This window comes from Phyllostomus hastatus, unplaced genomic scaffold (assembly GCF_019186645.2).
Source record: "Phyllostomus hastatus isolate PE091 unplaced genomic scaffold, TTU_PhHast_1.1 phas_scaffold_385, whole genome shotgun sequence".
NCBI classification, from domain to species: Eukaryota; Metazoa; Chordata; class Mammalia; order Chiroptera; family Phyllostomidae; genus Phyllostomus; species Phyllostomus hastatus.
Genome location: NW_025334026.1, coordinates 7,397,368 through 7,419,688, shown reverse-complemented (window position 1 = coordinate 7,419,688; position 22,321 = coordinate 7,397,368). Strand labels below are relative to the sequence as shown.

The 22,321-nt window shown below is 40.0% G+C and overlaps 1 protein-coding gene across 3 annotated transcripts in view; it reads right to left on the bottom strand.

The window, feature by feature from the left end:
• RABGEF1 (RAB guanine nucleotide exchange factor 1) overlaps positions 1-13,043 on the bottom strand; it is a 66,591-nt gene extending 53,548 nt beyond the window's left edge. For 2 of the 3 annotated variants that reach the window (XM_045819294.1, XM_045819296.1), the window contains exon 1: positions 12,901-13,043. The gene's annotated coding sequence lies outside the window, so the exon portion shown is untranslated. The remainder of the gene's footprint in view (positions 1-12,900) is intronic. The other variant, XM_045819295.1, reaches the window with a different exon arrangement.
• Positions 13,044-22,321: the final 9,278 nt, after the last annotated feature.

Here is a 22,321-nt window from a genome sequence, read left to right as displayed (position 1 = left end):
CCAGGCCAGGGTTCCACTGCCAGGAAGAAAAGACTCCCTAACTTTTGGCTGTAAAAACCAGCAGGGACTGAGACTGTGGATGGCAGAAACTGCCAGACTCCTAAGCAATTTTATTCAAAGGGCCTGAGCACAGACTTACTCAGACTCACTCCGAGATCCAGTGCCAGGGCAGCAAATGGAAAGGCATCAGAGACAAACAGGGAGGAAATGAATTGTCCAGCATCAGAGTGAGAGCTGGGGGGCCAGCTTTCTCCCAGACAGAGGTGCTGTCAGAGGCCACTGTTCCTTTTCTGAGTCCTCCCCCAACAGAGTCACAAAGATGGCAGGCAAACACAGTATCTAAGACATCATCAACCAGGCTCATACTGTTGGCCCATCCTGATGATTCCCTGAGGACCTACCACACCCAACTTTCAGGCCTACCCAAGCTGTTTCCAGTGGCTTTTCCATCTGAATGGCTTGTCTTGGCCCATGCTTCAGCCTTTCCTAAATTTTCTCAAACAAGCAGGACCTGGCTTCAGCAATCTCCAAATCTCTAAGTTGCCCCAGGCCCAGGACTAGCACCAGCCAGCCTTGGTTCACAGGTTGGCCTCTCCTGGGCACCTCCAAGCCCAACACAAGTAGCAGCCATCTGCAGATTGCTCTGTAACTACTGTTGAGTGAACCTGGACAGAATAAAGGCAGTGGTTGACCTTGAACATGCCAACAGCAATCAAGGCTCAACTACAACAGGAGGGTGTGCTCAGCCCACACAATGGGTGCACCTTAGGTACCCAGCTTGGGTAAAAGAAGAGGCTGTGCCACTAGACATTACAGGAAACCTGCTACATTAAGCCACTCTCTCAAGCCTGGGAGATGGGGTAGCTTTACCTAATATATAAAAAATAAAAGTAGTACCTACCCCAAGCTACCCAACCCTCACCTCTACCCTGGGCCCAGCACTGTTTCTCCACATCCTATCTGTTTCTAACAAGAGGGAATAAGGAAAGGTGTGCAGTAAAGAGTCAGCTAAGCAGACCTGGGTTACATGAATCATGTATATATTCTCAGAAGGGCATGCTGAGTGACTGGCTCTTGGCCAGCTGCGGGGAACTGAGGTCTTGAAGTGTCCTTATATACTAACTGATAAGGGTGTTTTACTTGCATGAGGCCTTAAACTACACTGTACCAACTTGTCTAGATAGTCTGTATAAACAGTGTAATGCTTTCCTTCTGGGGCCTGAAGTAATAGCAACTATAGTTTATCACAAAGTCACTTGTGCCTATGTGACCAGCCTCCAATAAAAACCCTGGAATCCTAGGTTTAAGTCAGCTTCCCTAACAGAAAAAACACATCACACATGCTACTACAGTTTGTTGCTGGAGGATTAAATGCACCCTGTGCAACTTCACTGGTCTGAAAAGACTCCTGGAAGTTCATACCTGTTATCCTCCAAACTCTGCTAACCACACCATTTTCCTTTATTGATCCTGCTTTTGTATCATTTTGCTGTAATAAAATATTGCCAAGAGTACTTCTAGCAAAGTACCAAACCTGGGGCAGTCTTGGGGCCTACTGACACAGAGTGTGATTACAAAGGGGCAGCATGAGGGGGGTCTTACTAATAATAGAATGGTTCTGGATCTTGACTATCTCAGTGGTTACAGGAATCTACGTATGTGATGAAATGACACGGAACCATACACACACATTGTACAGGTGTCAAGGTTATGTAAGATGTAACCACTTGGGGACACTGAATGACGCATCCACAGTACCTCTCTGGATTGTCTTTGCAACTTCCTGTTAATCTGTAACTTCAAATTAGTTTTTTCCAAATTCCACTTAAAACTGTATTTAACATAAAAACACCTATGACTGAACCAGTGTGTACCAGACCATTAAACATATAACTTACATCATTTCTACATATGGAAAACAGAGCAAGCAAGGGAACCACCAAAAGCGCAGCCCATGACGAGAAAGGCTGTGTAGTAGTGAGGACGGCTGTGTCTCAGTGGGCAAAGCAGGTACAGTCAGCACAGCCAGTCAGGCATCAGAGCTTTACAGACAGCATGTACTTTTCAGTTAGGGAGAATCAGGGGAAATCAACACTGAAACTTAATTCTCTTCTCTAGGCAGAAAAGACCTATCCCTATTCAGTGAGGTCACAATCCAGAGGCAAGCTCCTGTAACCACTGTGGCAAGAAAGATCAGAGGAGCCACACCCAGTTCCCCTTTGAGCACCGCATTCCAAGTAGGCTTTTACTGAGCGACCTGGGCACAGGGAATGCATAATTCAATTAGCCCACTCACATTAGGGAGGACAGAGTAAAAAACCCCGATCTCTACTGCTGAGACAGTTGAGATTCCTGTGAATTCTGTACCAGGCCTAAGATTTAATCTGGGTTGAAGTTCACTAAAAAGGGCCAGAGGAATACAAAGTCTAGAGTTTTATGTGTATGTTCTTCTGTAAGGCTCTGCATGCAAACCAGATTTGTCTCATTAAAAAGAAAAAAAAAAGGAAAAAATCTTGTGAATTTAAGTAGCTTCCTATTATCTTCCTTGTTAGAGTCCTGCTTCCTTTCTATTCTTCAGTTCAATGTCATGTCATCACAGATCATTCCTCTGGGTAACTTACATGGGATTCACAGGAAACATTCAATCAACTGACCAAAGTAACAAACTATCCTTTGGCCTCAGTTAAGAATTAAAACTTCTGGGGAGGAATGTCTCCGGAGTGAGGAGTCACAGTCCCACACCAGGTCCCCCGGCAAAAACAAAAAGAAAACTTTTTTCCTTAAATTTGCTTTTTTCCAATTATAAAAGTAAAATGTTTATTCTAAAAACATCTGACCTATACAGACAAATACATAATAAAAGAGAAAGAAAATTAAAACATTGCCCTGGGAAGTCATTACATTCTTGCAGTGCTTTCCCTACTCATCACTCTTCATCTATTCAGCAAATATTTATACACTGATTTACACTATACAAGGGGCACTTGGGATATAAATATAAGTAAAACCAGTTCCACTCCTCGTGGCACTTACTGTCTAGTATAAAGGATACAACTAACTCTATATGCCAAAGAAGAAATTAAATCACTACAAACAATGAGTAACTTTAAAGTTCCACAAAATAATATATTTAAAAATTATTAATTTATAATTATAAAGTTTCACAAAAGAATTTACAAAAGGATAGTTTATATAAAACAAGCAAAATATGTTTACATGCATTTACAGAACTCTTATAATAGCCTAACAAGTTAGGAAATACAAAGAGAGATCTCATTCACAATAGTATCAGAATTTTAAAACACCTAGAAAATATCTTAATAAAAAAATTATGTGAGCTACACAAAAATATTGAAATATAAAGAAGATTTGAATAGTTGGTAAGGCATATATTAGGACATAGGATTAGAAAACTAAATATTATCAAGATGGCAAATATTTCAAAATTTATGTTTACTGCAAATGACAAAAATACAAAAGACTTCATTGAACTTGACAAAATTATGCCACAGTTCATCAGCAATAATAAACAGGAAAGGTTTTTTACAATTTTTAAATTAATTTAACATACTGATTTAAATTTTCTTCAGACTACTGTAGTAAAATACTGTGAAGTTAGCAACAAAACTGGCAAATCACCCAGAACAAACTGACCCCAAAATAAATGCTAATATATGAAATAATTTAATATTAGAGGACGTGGGAAAAGGGAAGAATTTTCAAGAAACAGGATGTAATAATTGGTCAGCAATCTGGCAGTCCTAAAATTAATTACAGGTATCTCAAACAAAGTTTTTCAGGACAAATGACAAAAGAGAAAGAACTAAAATCAAGTATTTATGAAACTTCTAAAGAGGAGAGGGCTATCTAAGCTTACAAGCTACAGGAGAAATCAAAATGGAAACAGATTTCAACACATAAATTGAAACTTCTACCTAGTTTTTTAAAAGCCCCACTGAGAACCAAAATAGGCATCAGTAAATAGGACAATGAAGTATTTTATCATACTTAGAAAGGATTTATAAATCTCTGAATGCAGGATAAGGATACGAGCAGACCATTCATTCACGAAATGGGAACAGGTTCCTAGAAACAGAAATGGAATGTCAAAGGGTTTGTGCATTTTAAATCTTGATATATACTACCAATCTGGCCTCACAAAAAGACTGTACCTACTTACATTCCCACCTACAGTGCGTGAATCTACTTTCCCACAAACTCATAAACAATGCATTATTAACCTTTAATGTTTGCCAATCTCAAAGGCAAAAATAGTAAGTAAAATAATAACTCACTTCTTGTTTTAATATGCATTTCTTTAAAAAGGTTAACCATCTTTACAGATATTTATTGGCCACTATTATATCTTCCACGAGGAATTTAACTGTCATATTCTCTGCTCATTTTTCTATGTCATCTTCTTTTTCTTTTTATAGGTGCTCTTTTTATGTTATCTTTTAGTCCTTGACTTTATGTTATAAAGACCCATAGTCTGAATCAAAGACTTAGTGTTTCAAATCTGTACCTGAATTTCACCAAATTTCATATCATTTAATACATTGCTTCCAAAATGAATGTGAATATCACACAGGGAATCAATGGCAGAGTTCCAATGTTAAATATAACAAAACAAAGTATCCAAACACTAGGCTGCCCAAATAATTACAAATGATAATCAGACCCCTGGCACAAAATGTACAGTTTATGCTGCTGGAATGAGCAGAGCCAGCAGAGCAGCATTCTTAAGGAATGAGTTCTAGACAACAATCTTCTATTATACTAACTCACACCCTCTTCAAGTTAAATAAAATCATAACTCTAATCTGACATGCCAGTCTCCAGGCTAATAACTCAAAATTACATGCAAAGTAACCTGGCTGTATAAGTCTACTTCAACCATGCTCCACTCTCCCACAAAAGCATTGCCAATTCCCCAAAAGGTGGATTTATTTGATAAGTAACTGACCAAAAATTATCTTGTAACTCCACTTCAAATAACAAAAACTGTAATACATGAAGTGGTTTCAACAATTAAAGTTGTTTTTTTCAAAGTCACACCTTAGTTTTTAGCTGCAGCTATTTCACCCTTAGCCAGTTGCTGTGGCTGGGCCAAGTGATACACATGTCTCTGAGACAGGGAAAAGAAAAAGCAATGGCCTGGGCTGGAAATACAGTTAACATTCAGATTTGTTAGAAAGCTCAAATAAATATTTGTATTATGTTTTAAGCTTTTGAGAAGTTCCTTGTGACAAAACTTGAATCCAATTAAACTGTAGAAATTGTCAAAAGCTGCTAAAACCATCCCATCTGTTGTAGGCTGAATTGTGTCCTTCCCAAAAGATAGACTGCACCCCAATACTGTGAATGTGACCTGATTTGGAAACAGGATCTTTGCAGATGTAAGGATTTAAAATGAGGTCATACTAAATTGGGGGGGTGGGGCCCTAAATCCAATAACTGGGATTGCCTGGGACAAGGCCCAAGAGACACACACACAGAGGGCGTGTGATGCAGCTGCAAGCCAAGGAACTCCAAGGACGGCTGCAATCACCTTCCCTAGAGGCTTCAGAGAGAGAGTACTGCTCTGCTGACACCTTGATTTCAGACTTGTAGCCTCCAGCACTGTGAGAGAATATATTTCTGTTGTTTTAAACCGCCCAGACTGTGGTAATCTGTTACAGCATCCCTGTAACAGATTACCACAGTATAATATAATAAACCATCCAATAAGAATTGCTGTAAATTCTGTATGAGTTTTCCACAAGCTCAAAAAGAACTGTGGGTTCACAGCACCGCCTGCTCCTCACCCGTAGGGTAACCATACATCCCAGTTAGTGAGAACAGTCCTGGCATAAGCCTATTTATTGCTCTGGAGCCCCTTCGATTCTCCAAAACAACCTGCTTTGGATAATAATTTACTTACACGGTTGACTAATTTATGAGTAAGCCTAGAGTACCCTTGTGTTTGTCTACCTTCAAATCCCACCTTGTTCAAATAACATCTAATTCCCCTTTCCCACTGACAGAATAATTCTCTCTCTGACTCCTACAGCATTTTATAAATACAGCTATTAAAATGCTTACATTCTACTTACTTACAGCAGTTAGCACACAGGTATGGAAATAATGCCTTGTGATTATTTCTCATAAATACTTGCTTACGTGTCCACTCCATGTTGATAGCCACAAGCACAGTGCCAGGAAGAGTGAGAATACTCAACAGATGCTTTCTAAATGTACTGAACGGTTTATTCATAACACTGACAAAGTACCTGCACAGACAGGTTTCTTTCACTTTTGTCCCTTATACACTCTTGCGGGCCCAATGAAGGTAGCAGTAGAAAATTCGATTGCCTGCTCAATTTTTTGGTCAGAATCTAAGAACTGTAAAATTCAATCGAATCAACTTATTTCGCAAGCACTATTTTATTTTTATATAAATAAGAAAAAAAGTTGGGATTCTTTACATAAATATATGTGATACATTTATTCAGTTAACAGACCAAAGTACTGAAAAGGCAAAAATTCTTTAAGGAAACAGCCTACAACTTCTTAACAGGGAACAAAAAACATCTATCTGTAATTTGTTCCCAAACATGTACAAGAACAAAAGTAGGCCCTTGGGAGAAGGCTGTGTCTTCTTAATACAGCCAATATTCAGAGGACTTAAATACTAAATTTCAGTATAGTCTCTATCATCAGCCATTCTATTTCCTGGAGCAGATAACATATAATGATGTTCTGCAGAAGCATCAGCAGTTAGCACATAGGTATGAAAACACTGCCACCTGATTATTTCTCAGGGATGATATTTAAGATGTGTCCATTCATAACTATGTAACATTTGAAACCCTACACAAACAGAATCTACACACTAACTGCACTACAATCCTAACTGCAATGGCTAATTAATTTATACAAATAAAAAGAATTTAATCTGCTAAATAGAAACCAAGCCTATCACTTCCTGAGACACTAATTATAATGGACTTTAGACATTCTATTCCATCAACCAACAGTTTTTATTTTGCTTTCATAATTTTTAATTTGTACATTCTTAACAATATCCTACTCAAAACTTTGGTCACTAGCCCAACTCATTTTTCAGGAACACATTTAAAAAACAATGTCAAAAGCTGTATGGAAATGCAATTAGGAGCCACTGTGTTGCATAACTATATTTAGGCAAGGACAGCTCTACTCATTGTTTACCGATTAAAGATGAATAAGGGTGTTCGCTACTCTCCACAGAAACTCTAATACTTCACAATCAAATTGTTTCGAATTACCTAGAATAGTTTCACAGGAAAACTCACAATAGATAATGGTTTACTTATCTGTACAACTCCAATGCAATAAAATTCCTGATAAAAAACAGAATGAGACACAAATACCCAGCGATATCACTACAAAAGTATAACCACCCTGGCTGGTGTGGCTCAGTGGATTGAGCACAGGTCTGTGAACCAAAGGGTCACCAGTTCAATCCCCAGTCAAGGGCACATGCCTGGGTTGTGGGCCAGGTCCCCAGTGCGGGTGGCGTGAGGGGAAACCACACATTGATGGTTCTCTCCCTCTCTTTCTCCTTCCCTTCCCCTCTGTCTAAAAATAAATAAATAAAATATTTAAAAAAAAGTATAACCTAAATTCATCCCACATCATAGCAGTGAGATCACCAGCTAAAATTTTACTGTGATATATAAATACAAACCTCTTTTTCCAGAATGGCACACTATAAATACCATTGTGGATTTCCTAATCTCATGAGACAAATTTATAGCAAATGGAAAGAAAAAAATATATGCATTTTAGGTACAAATACATAAAAAAAATATTCCCACTTCTCCAGTCCTGATGGATGCCTAGAACAGGCATACAATATGTATATTTTTCTCCAGCCTTACAAACCATAGCCAAATGCCCTGAACTTATAGCTCCCAGCCCATCTTCTGAATGGAAAGATCGTAACCATTCAAGGCCCTTTTGTAATGGTGAGTTCTGATACTTGCCAATGTGTTTCCTTCTGTTAACTGTATGAGTCCAGTCCCATCTTGAAGGCGCAGTCTAGTCCACCTCAGGGAGTATAAAGTCAGGTACAGACACTGAGTCGGGTCAGACTACCTGAGTTCAAATCTCTATCACCTTCTGTGTGACCTTGAACAAGTTATTGCTATGAATGACATTTGTTTTTATTTTTCTTTTAAGGGGAGAGGAGAGATGATAGCAAGATAATGAAATGTCAAGAGCTTATTTATTAGCACAGTGCCTGGCCCACAATAGCACTTGATAAATTTGAACTACTATTACTGAAAAGGGCAACTTTTTAGCCTAGGCAAAATACAAATATATTAATTTAGTTTACTGGGCATTCAATCTAAGATAAGCGGATCTGTTTCCTTCTTTTTTTTAATAGATTTTTTGAGAGAGAGGTGGAGTATGTGTGTGTGTGTGTGAGAGAGAGAGAGAGAGACATCGATTTGTTGTTCCATTTATTTATGCATTCACTGGATGACTCTTACATGTGCCCTGACCCCGGATGGAACCCACAACATTGGCATATCCGGGACAACACTCTAATCAAACAAGCCACCCGGCCAGTGCTGTTACCTTCTTAAAAATAAATTACATGCCTGGACTTTTCAAGCCAATGCTGTCTGTGCCAAGCTAACACCCCAAACATACTTCCAGGAGTAAATCTTAGGTCTGCAGTTTAGTATTCCCCTTAGTCCATCTCTGTGGGAAGGTTAAGTGACTTTCATTTAATTTAAACATTTGTCCTTGTCAGAGTCCTCCATCCTCATACCCCCCCACCCCCACCAACTTGATAAGCATGCCTGCTAAAAATATGGCTCTACGATTAACCAGTAATATAAAAAGTAGATATACTCAAAAAACTTGTCAGGAAGCACAAACTCAAATCCCACCAATGATAAATTCTTAACAAAAGTTCCACTGAGAAACAAGATATTTATGGAAGGTAACTGAAAGAATGTGCAATCCCCATCTACTTATCTAGATAATCTAAAACAGGTCCTTACATTACTGGTAAATCAGTCTAGAGTTCTAAGCACTTAGACCACATTATTTTGCCAGCACTGGAAGGAACTGCCTTTACTGAATTATGTTTTGATATTATGTCATCAACCTACACAAGAAGACAATGAAGAATTTTACTGGAAAACAACGTAAAACACAACACAGTCCTTTGAAATGCATGGTGTATCTCCTTAAGGATGTATTTGAGTTTCTCAATACAAGGAGTCTTTGGGAATCCTAAGGAAGAAATTAGTGTTTTCTCTTATGGTCACTGAACCATAACTGATTATACACGGTGGGGCAAAAACAGGTTTACAGTTGTTCGTACAGAAAATAATACAATAATTAGCAAATAATAATACAATAAACTCTGTGTTTTGCATCCTCACAACTGTAAACCAACCTTTGTCTTACCCTGTACTTCTCTCTGAACTGGCTACTAAAAAGCAGAGTCAAATATGTGATCCTCCAACAAATACTTATGACTTCAGTCCACGTACTTTGTGTACAGGGCTTTTTCCTGTTTCCATCTTAAGCTTTCTCCCTCAGTCCTGAAGTAGCCAGCCCTTATTTCTGTATGTTACCAACAATATGCCACATGTATCTTTATAAGTTGTTATGAATCCTTTCTGGAATAAGCTATGATATAAGTAAATGATATGCTCCAGTTAAAAAACATTATAGTACAATAAAATATTTTCATCCATTAATAAACATTTTATAAGTTCAATTTCTAAAGGCATTATTTTTGTGCTTCAAAAGAAATAAAATCTTTTACCAAATATTATACCTAAAATTAGCAAATTCTAACAACAAAGGAAATACAAAAATAAAACACTTTCATTATGTACGTGTATTTTTAACATTGAGGCACACGGAATATTATAAATATATCCTTGTGTAAAAATCCCCTAAACTCATTTTTTTAATTTAAAGTACAGAACAAATCACCATAAATGTACTATATAGTTGATTATTTATTCTGAATGCAAACTTACTAGACTTGCTTCAAAAATGATTCGTAAGATTTTCGTACAACTCCTTCTGAGTTGCCCTGTGCTGAGCACTGAGAGTGCTGCCAACTGCTCCTTAGTGTGAGGCAGCACAGAATTTAGGGCCCTAAAGGCTCTTCCTACATGCCCGATTCAGACATGTCAGCAATCTCCTTGCTGTCATGCAAGGAAAATAAACAGCTCAGGACTCTCTTAGTGCATAAAAAACTTGCACATTCATGAACTCACACTTGTCATTTGGATCAAAGCTTCTGGCTTTTAACTTCATATATATCTAATTAATTGACTATAATTACAGTTCTTCAGCTAACAGAAACATGAAAAAAATGTTCACTATATTAAAAAAAAAATGACACTTTCTGGCCAGACAGCAACTTTGTCAAAAGCAGGAATCTCACTGGGTAATCTGAAAGCAGCACCATAAATGCACAGCCTTTCCTGAAAGCATGTTAGCCTTACCCAAATACCAAGCAGATAAAATATGAGTTACATAATATTAAGTGTTTATTCCTGAGTGTTTATTCAATAAGTCTAGCTTATTATATCAAGGTATTTCACACATATGAAACAACACAATATTTCTACAGTGCTTTATGAAAGAAATGAGCATTTAATTCAAATGAGCATTTGAAAGACTTTCAAAATGTTTAGCCTCTATTGTGAAACTTGTTTTTAGTGTGATAACTTTATTTAGGGGGTAAGAAGCCATTAATAACATTTCTATTCTGAGTCACAGAACAGACAGGTATTATATTATGCAGGCATTGCCTGAATTTTAGGGATGGGTCATCTCTGCCGGAGATGTTTACCCTGCAACCAATAAAAACCCATGTGCCAAAAATCAAACTCACACTGTCAAGACTGAAATTCTATGTCTCTGACCAGAGACTGACACAGTAAATCAAATAGGATCTTAGTTCTTCAGTATGTAGATATTAAAATAAGTTAAGTACTGATTGTAATTTTCCCACTGAACAATAACATCAGAAATCAATGATTTCTCACCAAGTCAACAGGTACTCATGCAACGTCTCTGAATGCCCAACTTGGATTTAGAATAGAAAGAGGTAAAAGCAGAATAGAATTCCTGTTTACAGAAGCTTAAAAATTAGCAGGGGCAGTCACTCATACATAAAGAATAAATGAATATGCAATTTAACTCAAACATTTAACAAGCAGAAAAGATTAAAATACAAGATAGCAAACACTATTGGGCACAATCCTCACCAGACACATAGCAGCCTGTGTGTTAAGATCTACATAAAATTCCTTTTTAACTACACAATAACCCTCTCTAAAACCCTTCCCTGGTTCTGTCATCATCAGATAAAGGGCCAAGCTCCAGAATCTCTGCCCCTATCTGTCACCATGCTCTGTCCTCACTTTTTCACTTTTCAAAAACCACCTCCAAGTAGCCATTAGCCTCTTTTCCACCAGTTGCCCCACCCCCACATTCCCGCCCCACTTAGTTAATCTGAATGTTACTCATTCTTCCTGATACTCCCAGAAAGGTATTCCCTGATATCTTTCTTCACCTTCACACACTGCAGTCTCTCGGGGTGAGGGGGGCCACTTAAGGTGCTCTAACTTAGCTCACACTATTTACCACCTTGTATTCAAACTATTTTTGCAGTCTGTCTCTCTCTCCCCTCTTCCCTTCCAGTGTCCCTTCCTCCCCCTCTTTTCCCTTCCCTTCTAAGTTGGCTAACTTCTAGAGAGACGAAACATGATTGCATCGAAGGTTAGTAAAAATTCAGATCCTGAACACTTCTTAATATTCCGCAGAAGAACTAGTAACTCTTAAATGTTAATGTTATTTATTAAATGAACTAATGATGTAATCAAATCTTGCACCTCTGGCAGGCTTTCTTGACACAACTCCTTTAATTAATAGACTTTAAGAAGTTCTGAGTTTACTGAAAAAAGTACAACTATTTTTCTTCTCAAAAAACAAAACTCAAAGAAAAAGAGGTCGAGAGCAAGCTCCCCAGGTGGTGCTGTAAACTCGTACTGGCAAGTTTTCACATCTAATCTCAAGGACAACAGAGCCCAACAGAGCCCACCAGCGCCCACGGACGCACTTCCCAAACACCGGGCTTGGTCACCAGCGCTGAGACACCACCGGCTGTCTATGACCTACTCTCTAAAGCGGCTCCGTCCCTCCCTCCCTCCCTCCCTCCTAAGCTTCCGTAAAGGGCATCACCTCTGCTTTCCTCCAAGACAGTTTGGAAGCAGGGACTTCTGCTCCTAACCACAGGTCCTCAACGACGGGACGAAAGTTAGATAGGACCAGTCTTCGAGTCTCGGCGCCACAAAAGTCACCACTCCCCCACTCCGAGAGGTATCCCTCCCCAAGAACCACACGGGCTCGTGAAGTGCCGGCTCCCTGCCATCGCCGGACTGCGAAATGGGTCTAAGCTTTCATCCAAACGAATGCCCAAGGGCCCCAGGGCACGACACGACCCGCCGCCACTACAGGTGCCCCTTCTGACTCCGCGGACTGGAGAGTGAGGAGGCAGCCGGCCAGAGGGAAGCCAACCTGCAAGCGGATGACCAGTGGCAGGAGGCGGCCAGGAAATGATAGGCGTCTGTCGGAGTTGGGTTGGGCCGTGGACAACTTGGCGACGAGAGCCAGACACCAACAGGCTCAGCACTAAGAGGATTAAGGGGACCAACCAGGGCCGCGCTGCCGGGCCCGGGGTGGGACGGAGGACTACGGATTCCGAAGCGAAACGGCCCGGCCGGGTGGACGGCACGGACAAATGACCAAAAGCCCCTGCCCGGTCGGCACCGCCCACAGCCCAGAGTCAAGAGCAGCGCTGTCCTCGGTCCCCATCCGTCAGTTCCATACCTCGTCCGCGGAACCACCGGCGTCGAGATCGCCGCTCTCCCCGCGTCGTTCGAGTTAGTCCGGGCTCCGCCAGTCCACGGCCCGCCCTCACACCGGCCCACCCTCTCTCACGCCCCGCCTCCGGCGCCGTGAGCTCACGTCACGCACGCACAAACGTCACTTCCGGGGCCCTGGACTTTCAGTGGGAGGTTACCCTTGCTAGTTCCTGTGGAATCTGCGCTGGGTGGGGCGAGGCTCGGGTGGGGCGAGTCTCAGCTGAGCCGCGAATGGTAGATTGCACTGGTAATGCCGAAGGACCAAGTGGAAGTGGCGGCCTGGGACGCTGACCTGGAGCGTCCGGGAGCCAGCGGAGAAACCGGCGTTTCTCTGTCCTTGCTTCTGGGATCCCACTTGCAATAGCGTGAGGACAATTGCCCGCGCCTGGGTTGCTGAAGTAACGTGGAATGGGAGGCGCGAGGCTGTAAAGGCTCGGGAGACGAGTATTTGGCCCAGATTGTGCCATCCCATAGGGTGTGAAGAATTCCATCCCTTCAGGGATCTTAGGCTTTTAAAAGTGATCAAATTAAAGGACCTTGAAGAGATTGGTTGACCTAGAAGCTGTTTTTTAATACTTGAGCATAAGTGAGACTAAAAGTTAAGTAATGGTCGAGTCATAAACGCAATCTAGTTCGTGTAATTCCTATTTTAGGAATGTTGTGTTGGAAAACAAAATTCAAACGAGTAAAATTCAAATATCTAATTTGCTTTATTAAGTGGTCCATGGGTAGGGCAGTATCTTATCTAGCTAACAACTAGAAAGGTGTTCTGAGGGGTTGTATAAAACGGAAGGATTTTATAGGAAAAATGGTGGATGGAACAGCGGCGCTATTAACAAAAGAAAAGACAGGATTATTTGGGGGCCTGTACATCTTTGGGGAAAGAGAATGAGAAGAGTTTTTATCATTAAGATTCCCTCTTCTTTCTATAAGGGATGGGGAGGGCCCTTGTGACAGATTACCATACTGTTGCTGGACCAGAAAATTTTAGACCAGATAATTGTTTCTGGGAGAGGTTGATACTGCAATTACATCAAGCAGACATTAAATCTAGTTTGGTATCATGGGCTTTTAGGACAAATGACATTATATTGGGTCTGTGGTTTTTACTTTTAATAGTTGGAAACAGCAGCTGCCTTTGTATCCTGTATCAAACGAACTCAAAAAGAGTCTGGAGCCTTTGGTTAGATAGATTTATTCAAGGGTCTTAGGGTTTGCAAATGGATACACAGTGAGGCAATACCCAAAGTGTTTTGTAGAAGAAAGAAAGACTATGAGTTCTTATAACAAAAAGGTACATTGAGAAGAATCAGTCCTGCATTCTTAGCATTTGGATTGACCTGAGGTGGAAATCCTCTAGATGACTGGTAGTCTGAGTGATGGATGTCAGGTAGTCAGGATACATGACATTCTTTCCTTAGTCCAGGGGGTAATCAGAGGGTTATCTAAAGGTTCAATGTATGTCCACCCATTAACTGGGAAGCTCAAAAGTTTAAGTTCCCAGGCTAGTTATGCCAAGGGGCACCCAGGGAAGCCAAGGTGTAATGGGGTGCACCAGGCCTACCCCCAAAGAGGGGTTTTGTAACAGGGTCCGGAACTTGGGATGTCCAAGAATATAGAATATCCCCACCCCCAAAAGTCTGTCTGGTTGGGGGATGGGACACATGGAGCAGGGCCACTGAGAGTTATTTTGCATATCAATAATTACAGGCCAGCTTTATACCTGCTATGCAAAAGTGGTTATTTTGTGTATCCATAATAGACTAGTCTTCCAGCCTGAATAGAAACAGAAGGTATACATAACTTTGACCCATGGCAAAACTGGGAGACAGGTCCCCCTGGTTACAGCGCCTGTGTGAGAGCTTGGAGATGGTTCCCTCCACGCCACAGGGCCATGCCTGCCAGGACTTACCTTGACAGCCCATAAAGGCTGAAAATGGGAGAGTGCTCGCTGGTGTAGCCAGTTGTGGGAGGAGTCAGAAATGGGGTTAGAGAGGAGGTTCCAGTCTGGGATTTATACCCAGGTGCAGCAGCTGTGTTGGATCTTAACCACAAGGTTCTGGGCACAGAGAGGATACCCACTTGACCATGTGGCTTAGGAAGCAGGAAAGCAAGAGGTAGCAGCCATTCAGAGCTCTCTCTTAGCAATTTGAAAGAATGCAGGAGAGACAATGCAGGACAATGGGAAACCATGCTAGAAGAAAAGGGGTGAAAGGACTCTTGCTAGTGGGCCATGAGGAGGTGCCATGTGGTTTTGGATTAAGAACTAGAGATCGCAGCAACACGGCTGATGGTGCTGGGATGGCGGGAGACCTGCCAGCCAAGCACAGATTATTGGGAGGAACCGGGAGTCTAGATGAGCTGCAGACTTCTATTTCTTTTTCCTGAGAAAGGATACCCTTGACTGGCCTGGTTGGACAAGGGGAAGGTAGGACTGTGTATGTGTGTTTGTGGGTGTTTTGAAAGAACTTTGGGATTTTTAATGGGGACATTCTGCCATTACTCTAAACCTGTCTAACTTGGAACAAATAGTTCCTTCCCTTTTCACCAAACTCTGGCATTGAGAGCCATAATTCCTAATACACGGTGGCAGGCAAAGAACCCACAGTGACAGAGGGACCTCGGGGGAGGGGGCTTATTTCAATAACAGTACCTGGGCCCCCACCACAGGTTCTTTTCTGTCACAAGGGGAGGCCTCCACTGACCCAGGTCCTTGTCACAGAACAAGAAAGAATTCAAGAACATGAGTGTGACAGATTTATCAAAGCACAGTACATTTATTAAAGCCATAGTACGCACTTGAGAAGAGCAGGCAGTCTTGGAGAATGAGACATGTTGGGTGATGGGGTATGAGTGGAAGGTTTTTATTACACATGGTTGAGAGAAGATAGGGCAGTCCTCTGCTTCTGACACTGGTGGGGTGACTGCCTATGCCCCTCATCCTTGTCCCTTCTCTGCAGATATCAATTTGTGGGGGGTGGGGAGAGGTTCCTCTCAATTACAAGAAACTGAGGAGGAGAAAGCAGGGGAACAAGTGGTCAGTGAAGGTTGTGTCTGTGATGTTCTAGCTAAAATGGAGAAGGGGAGGGGCAGAGCTTGAGACCTTTATTCCCTGTTTTAACTTTACTGCCTCAGTTAAAACAACCATTTACTCATGCCTCAACCTACTTGATTTTAGTAATTTAGCAGCTTGACTATAGTGACTCGATTTTATTTCTTCCCTCCATTTCTCACCTGGATGCTATCTATGGCATAAAGTACAGTCACAATAGGAAAAAGAAGGGAGGGAGGAGGGAGGAAAGACAAGAAAAGAAAGAAGAAAGTAAAGAAAGTAGGGAAGGAAGGAAGAACCTTGTCTTGGAGATAGTCCTGGGTTGGAATCCCATCTTTGCTAAATTCTGGGATTCTGGTGCTTTGACATCTGGGGTCTTGCTGACTCTGGAGAGACTGCCCCACCCCCAACCCCTAGCATTACCAATTCCTAGTAATAGTAAACAACTTGCCACCCAGCATGCTTTCAAATGCAAACCAAGGAACCCAGAGTTCACACCCACAGCCAGTCCTTTCTTGGGTGCTCATACCCCAGGACACCAGCCACCCCAGGAGCAGGTACCAGACAACTGGGACAACCCCTCTGCCCCAGAGCTTGCTGAAATTATTTTGAATAGCCAATCCTAAACCCCTCTATCCCGCCTCACCCCTTCCTTCCATGGAAACCACAATAAAGGCTCTTGCCCACCCATCCCCCCCCATTTTGACCAACCTTGATCATTATTTGCAAACTGGAGATTGACCAGTTCCTCAAATTCTTCCTAAACACTGGAGGGTAGCAGAATATATCTCCCCAAAATATACCTCTTTAGCATAAGTTTCAGATGCTCTGAAAACAAACTAGAAGTTATCCTTTCATAAGAGAATATGTACTTATAAAGGAAATCTCCATTTATAAAGGTGTCTCCTCTGTAACTAGAAGAGGATGGCTCTAAATCACAAGAGACTCATCAAAGTGATGACAAAAGAGGGCAGATAGCTAGCATTTGGGTTGTGTCCTTTTGAAATTTCTGCGTATGTTCTTGATAAGCACTATCTGGTGATGAGCCTTGACCAGAGGAAAAAGAGAACCAAAACCTTAAGACCAACTATGAAGTCTTTGAGAAGACTACTAAGGAGCTGAGAATTAAGTACACCTTTCCCTCTCTAGCACCAAAAAGCCACCACTGCTGGGTGAACAAGAAGAAACAAGAAGGGGCAGTGCACTGGGGTTTTCCAGGAGACTCAAAAGCTGAAGAAATAAGAAAAGGGACTTAAAAGCCACAGCAGCCTGGAAACAAGGCCAGACAAATGCAGAGAGCCCTCCCAAAGGTGGGGCAGAGGGAATCAAGGAAAACCAGTAAGTCTTGTTAAAGTTAAAAAAAAAAAAAAAGCAAGAGGAAAACTAAAAAAGGAGTATTATAGAAGCCAAGGGAGAAAGAAAGCCAAGGGGTTGGTTAAAAGAGATTCCATAGAAAGCTTAGATATGATGAATCTACCCAACAAAAATGAAAACATCAATTGAAGTGGTGAAAACACCCTTGTCTTGTTCCTGGTCTTAGTGAAAAAACTTTGTCTTTAACCATTGAGTATGATGTTACCTGTGGGTTTTTTATATATAAACTGTATCATGTTGAGGTAGTTCCCTGCTATTCCTAGTTTATGGGGTATTTTCATCATGAAAGGGTATGAAATTTTTTTAAAGTTAATTTACTTTTTTATTGTAAAATATATATAATTTTATAATGATATATATTATATATTATATATAACTTATATAATATATATAAGATTTACCTGCAAAAGAATGAAGTTTGTCTCTTGTCTAACACCATGTACAAAAATAAAATAGATCAAAGACCTAAATGTGAGCGATAAAATTTAGAATAAAACACAAGAAATTATTTGGCAATAATTGCTTAGATATGGCAGCAAAGGCATAGTTAATAAAAGAAAAAAACAGACATGTTGGATTTACCAAGATTAAAAAGTTTTGTGCCTCAAAGGCCACAATCCACAGAGGAAAAAGGCAACTCACAGAATCTCAGAATAGAACAAAGAATTTGCAAATCACCTATCTGCTATGAGAAAGTTATCCAGGTTATATAGAGAACTCCTAAAACTCCACAGCAAATGCAGGTTCCATAAGATGTCTTTCCATTTTTTTACTTCTTTAAGAAATGTTCAGTAGTTTTCAGTGTACAAATCGTTCACTTTAATTCCTAAGTACTTTATTCTTTTTGATACTATTGTAAAGGGAATTTTTTTATTTCCGTTTCAGATTGTTTGTTGTTAGTGTATAGAAATGCAACTGATTTTTGTGTGTTGCTTTGTATCTTGCTATTTTCCTGCATTTATTAGTTCTAACAGTTTATTCTGTGTGTGTAGAATCCTAAGGGTTTTCTACATAGATTATATTATCTTTGAACACAGATAATTTTATTCCTAATTTGGATGCCTTTTTTTCCTTGCCTAGTTGCTCTGGCTAGGACTTCCAGTACTATGTTAAATAGAATGGGCAAAAATGGGCAACCTTTTCTTGTTCCCGATTTTAGTAGGAAAGCTTTCAGTCTTTCACCACTGAGAATAATGTTAGCTGTGGGTTTTTCATTTGTGTCTTTCTTAGGAGGTAGTTTCCCTCAGTTCCTAGTTTGTTGAGAACTGTAGTCAAGCTGCTAAATTACTAAAATCAAGTAGGTTGAGGCATGAGGAAATGATTCTATTGTTCTAACTGAGGCAGGAAACTTAGAACCTGGAAGAAAGGCCTCAACCTCTACCCATCCCTTTCTCAGTCAGTCTAGCTAAAGATTTGTCAATTTTACTGTCCTTTTATTTTTTTTTTTTAGATTTTTATTTATTTATTTTTAGAGGGGAAGGGAGAGAGGGGGGGAAGAAACATCAGTGTGTGTGTGTTTGCCTCTTGTGCGCCCCCTACTGGGGACCTGGCCTGCACATGCCCTGACCTGGAATCGAACCCATGACCCTTTGGTTTGCAGGCTGGTACTCAATCCACTGAGCCACACTAGCCAGGGGTGTCAGTTTTGTTGACCTTTTAAAGAACTAAGTTTTAGTTTTGATGATTTTCTATATTCTCTTGTTTTCCTATTCTGATTTCATATATCTCCTCTCTAATCCTTATTTCCTTCATCTAGCTTTGGTTCAGTTTTCTCTTCTAATTCCTTTAAGATATATAGTGAGGTTATTGATTTAGGATCTTTTTTATTTGAGATCTTTTTTAATGCACTGTTTTCACTGCATTCCTTAGGTTTTGTATATTGTTTTTATTTTCATATTTCTCAAAGTATTTTCTAACTTCCCATGTGATTTCTTCTTTGACCATTGGTTGTTTAACAGCCTATTTTTTAATCTCCACATTTTTGTGAATTTTTCTTGTGTAACTGATTTCTAGTTTCATTCCATTGTGATTAGAATAGATTTTGATTTCAGTCTTTCAAAATTTAAGACTTGTTTTGTGGCCTAACAAATGTAGCCTGGACAGTGTTCTCTGTACACTTGAGGAGAATGTATAATCCATTATTGTTGGGTAAAGTATTCTACACGTTTGTTAGGTCTGATTGGATTATAGGGTCGCTCAACTACTCTCTCCTTATTAATCTGGTCTCTGGTTCTAGTTACTATTGAAAGTAGGATAGTAAAGTCTCCAACTATTATCATAGAAATATCAATTTCTCCCTTAATTCTGTCCCTTATGGCTCTGTTGTATGTGTATATATACTTATAATTGTAATATCATCCTTGGATTTGGTTCTTTTCAGTATTTAATGTCCTTCTTGTCTCATACCATTTTATATAAAATCTGTTCTGTCTAGTAATATAGCCACCTCAGCTGTCCTTCAATGTTTGCATGGATTTTTTTCATCCTCTTACTTTCAACTCCTTTGTAACTTTGTATCTAAAGTGAATCAGACAGCCTATAGATGGAACTTTTTAGAAAATACATTCTGCCAATATCTGGCTTTTAATTGGAAGTAATTGATAATAAAATTAATTAATAATTCTTTATTTCTGCCATTTTGCCACTTGTTTCTTATGTGCCTTATCTGTTTTTGTTCCTCAATTCACCCATTACTGAATTTTTGGGTATTCAGTTGTATATCTGTAGCCTACCATTTTGATTGCCTTCTTTCATTTTTGTGTATATTTAGTGGTTACCTTGGTTTGTCTGATGTTTTTTCATGATTAGACCCAGGTTATTCATTTTTGACCAAAACAAAAAAATCACAGAAATAATGTTGTGTCCTCAGGGCAAGATAGGTGGTGCCCATGACGTTGGTGTGTCCCATTTGGCTAATGTTGACTTCAGTTACATGATTAAGTTTGAGTCTTTCAGGTGTCTACACTTTAAAGTTACTATTTTTACCTTTGTAATTAATTAGTGGTTTGTATGGGAATACTTTGACACTATGTAAATACCCTGTTTTTCTTTAAAATTTTACCAATTAGCTTTAAAATCCATTGATGATTCTTAACTAAATTAGTTAGTCATAAGGGTTGCTAGACAGTGGATATTTTCTAACCCTGTCATTCCTTCTGTATTTCTTAGCTGAGATTTTACTCTAATTAAGAATTTTCTTTTCTACCTGTTTTTATAATTACTTGTGTAAAAATTAATACATGTATTCTTATTTTATTCGGTGGGTTATAATACATTACTATAGTTTCAAACTGTAATGTGTGCCTAAGACAGGAATTTTAACTTTATACAATATTGAGTCATTATTCCTAGCAGCAACTAGATTGGATGAATTCCACTCACATGGCAAGTAATCTGCTTTACTCAGAGGCCACTGATTGAATGTAAATCTCATGTAAAAATACTGTTACACAAACATCCAGAATAGTGTTTGACCAAGTATCTGAGTACCATGACCCAACTAAGTTGAAACAAAATTATCCATCATAGACCTGACTGGTGTGGCTCAGTGGATTGGGCATCATCCTGCAAACCTAAAGGTCACTGGTTTGATTCCCAATCAGGGCATCTGTCTGGGTTGTGAGCCAGGTCCCCGGGTGGGAGGGTGTGAGAGGCAACTGATCTATGTTTCTCTCAAACATTGATGTTTCTCTTTCTTTCTTTCTCCTTCCCTTCCCCTCTCTAAAAATAAATAAATAAAATCTTCAAAAAAATTAACCACACAACTATATCCATTACCAACTTGACACCCATATGCATCTCTGTAAATCATACTTAATCTCCATATTTAATCTCTTTATCTGGTGGGGTGACCCAAACTTTCATTCATGAAGGGCGATTAGTTATCCTGCCCACATGGAGTTGTAGTTTTCCACTGACTTTAATCACAAGACATGGTAACACTAAGATGCCCTAGGTCTCCTGTCCATATACTGGCAAGTCATTTGACAGACCTTGAATGAGCACTTTTCCAGGTGGTTTTAAGCATTGGGATAAAGTTGTGAATAGAGACAAAATCTCTGCCCTCAGGGAGCTTTTTTTATTAAACCCTTGCCTGAGGAAATGTTTAATTGATTTGAGTAAGAGGAAGGAAGAGAAAAATCAATTGCTTCCCATATGTGCCCCAACTGAGGATCGTACCTGCAACCTAGGTATGTGCTCTGACCAGGAATTGAACCTGCAACCTTTTGGTGTACAGGAGGATGCTTCAAGTAACTGAGCCACCTGGCCAGAGCTCAGGAAGCTTATTTGAAAGGAAATAGACATAAGCAAAAAATACTATTGATGTCACTGAGTATGTAACATGTAAATTTGTGAATGATTTCAAAATACATCCTGAAGGTGGATTCAAGTACTTGGTGATGGATTGCAAGTAGTAGGTGAGGTAAGGAGGGGAGTCAAAGATGATGCTCAAGTTTTCCTTGACTGGATGGATGGTGGTGACATTTCTTGAGACAGAAGATGAAATGAGGAAGATATTTGGGGAGGGGAGGGGAAATAAGGAATTCCACCTGGATGTACTAAGTTTGAGGTGGCTAACATATTTCAGTGGCAGTATTGAGCAGGTCATTAGGTGCATAATTTGAGGCAGAGGAAAGAAGGCTGGGCAGGAGTATAACTTGGTATTTGTCTGCATATAGATGATGTACCAGTTATTGTCTCTTAGCTCCACTTCATCATCTCAGCAAAAAATGGGTTGGGACCTTTGAAAATGTTTCCTTTGCCAATGAACATATTAAACCTTGGTTAGTAGAGACCACTGGTGAAAGATTGCAAGAGGGAAGATATCTTCCTTTTTGGTTCAGGTGTGCTTGCTCAGAGCTTCTCCAGCACCCAGCTCCTGCAGTGTGTGCTTGTCAGCACAAAGAGGCCAACAGCTTGCCCCAGCTCTCCCCTTGGGTTTTTTAGTGGAGTGCCTCTG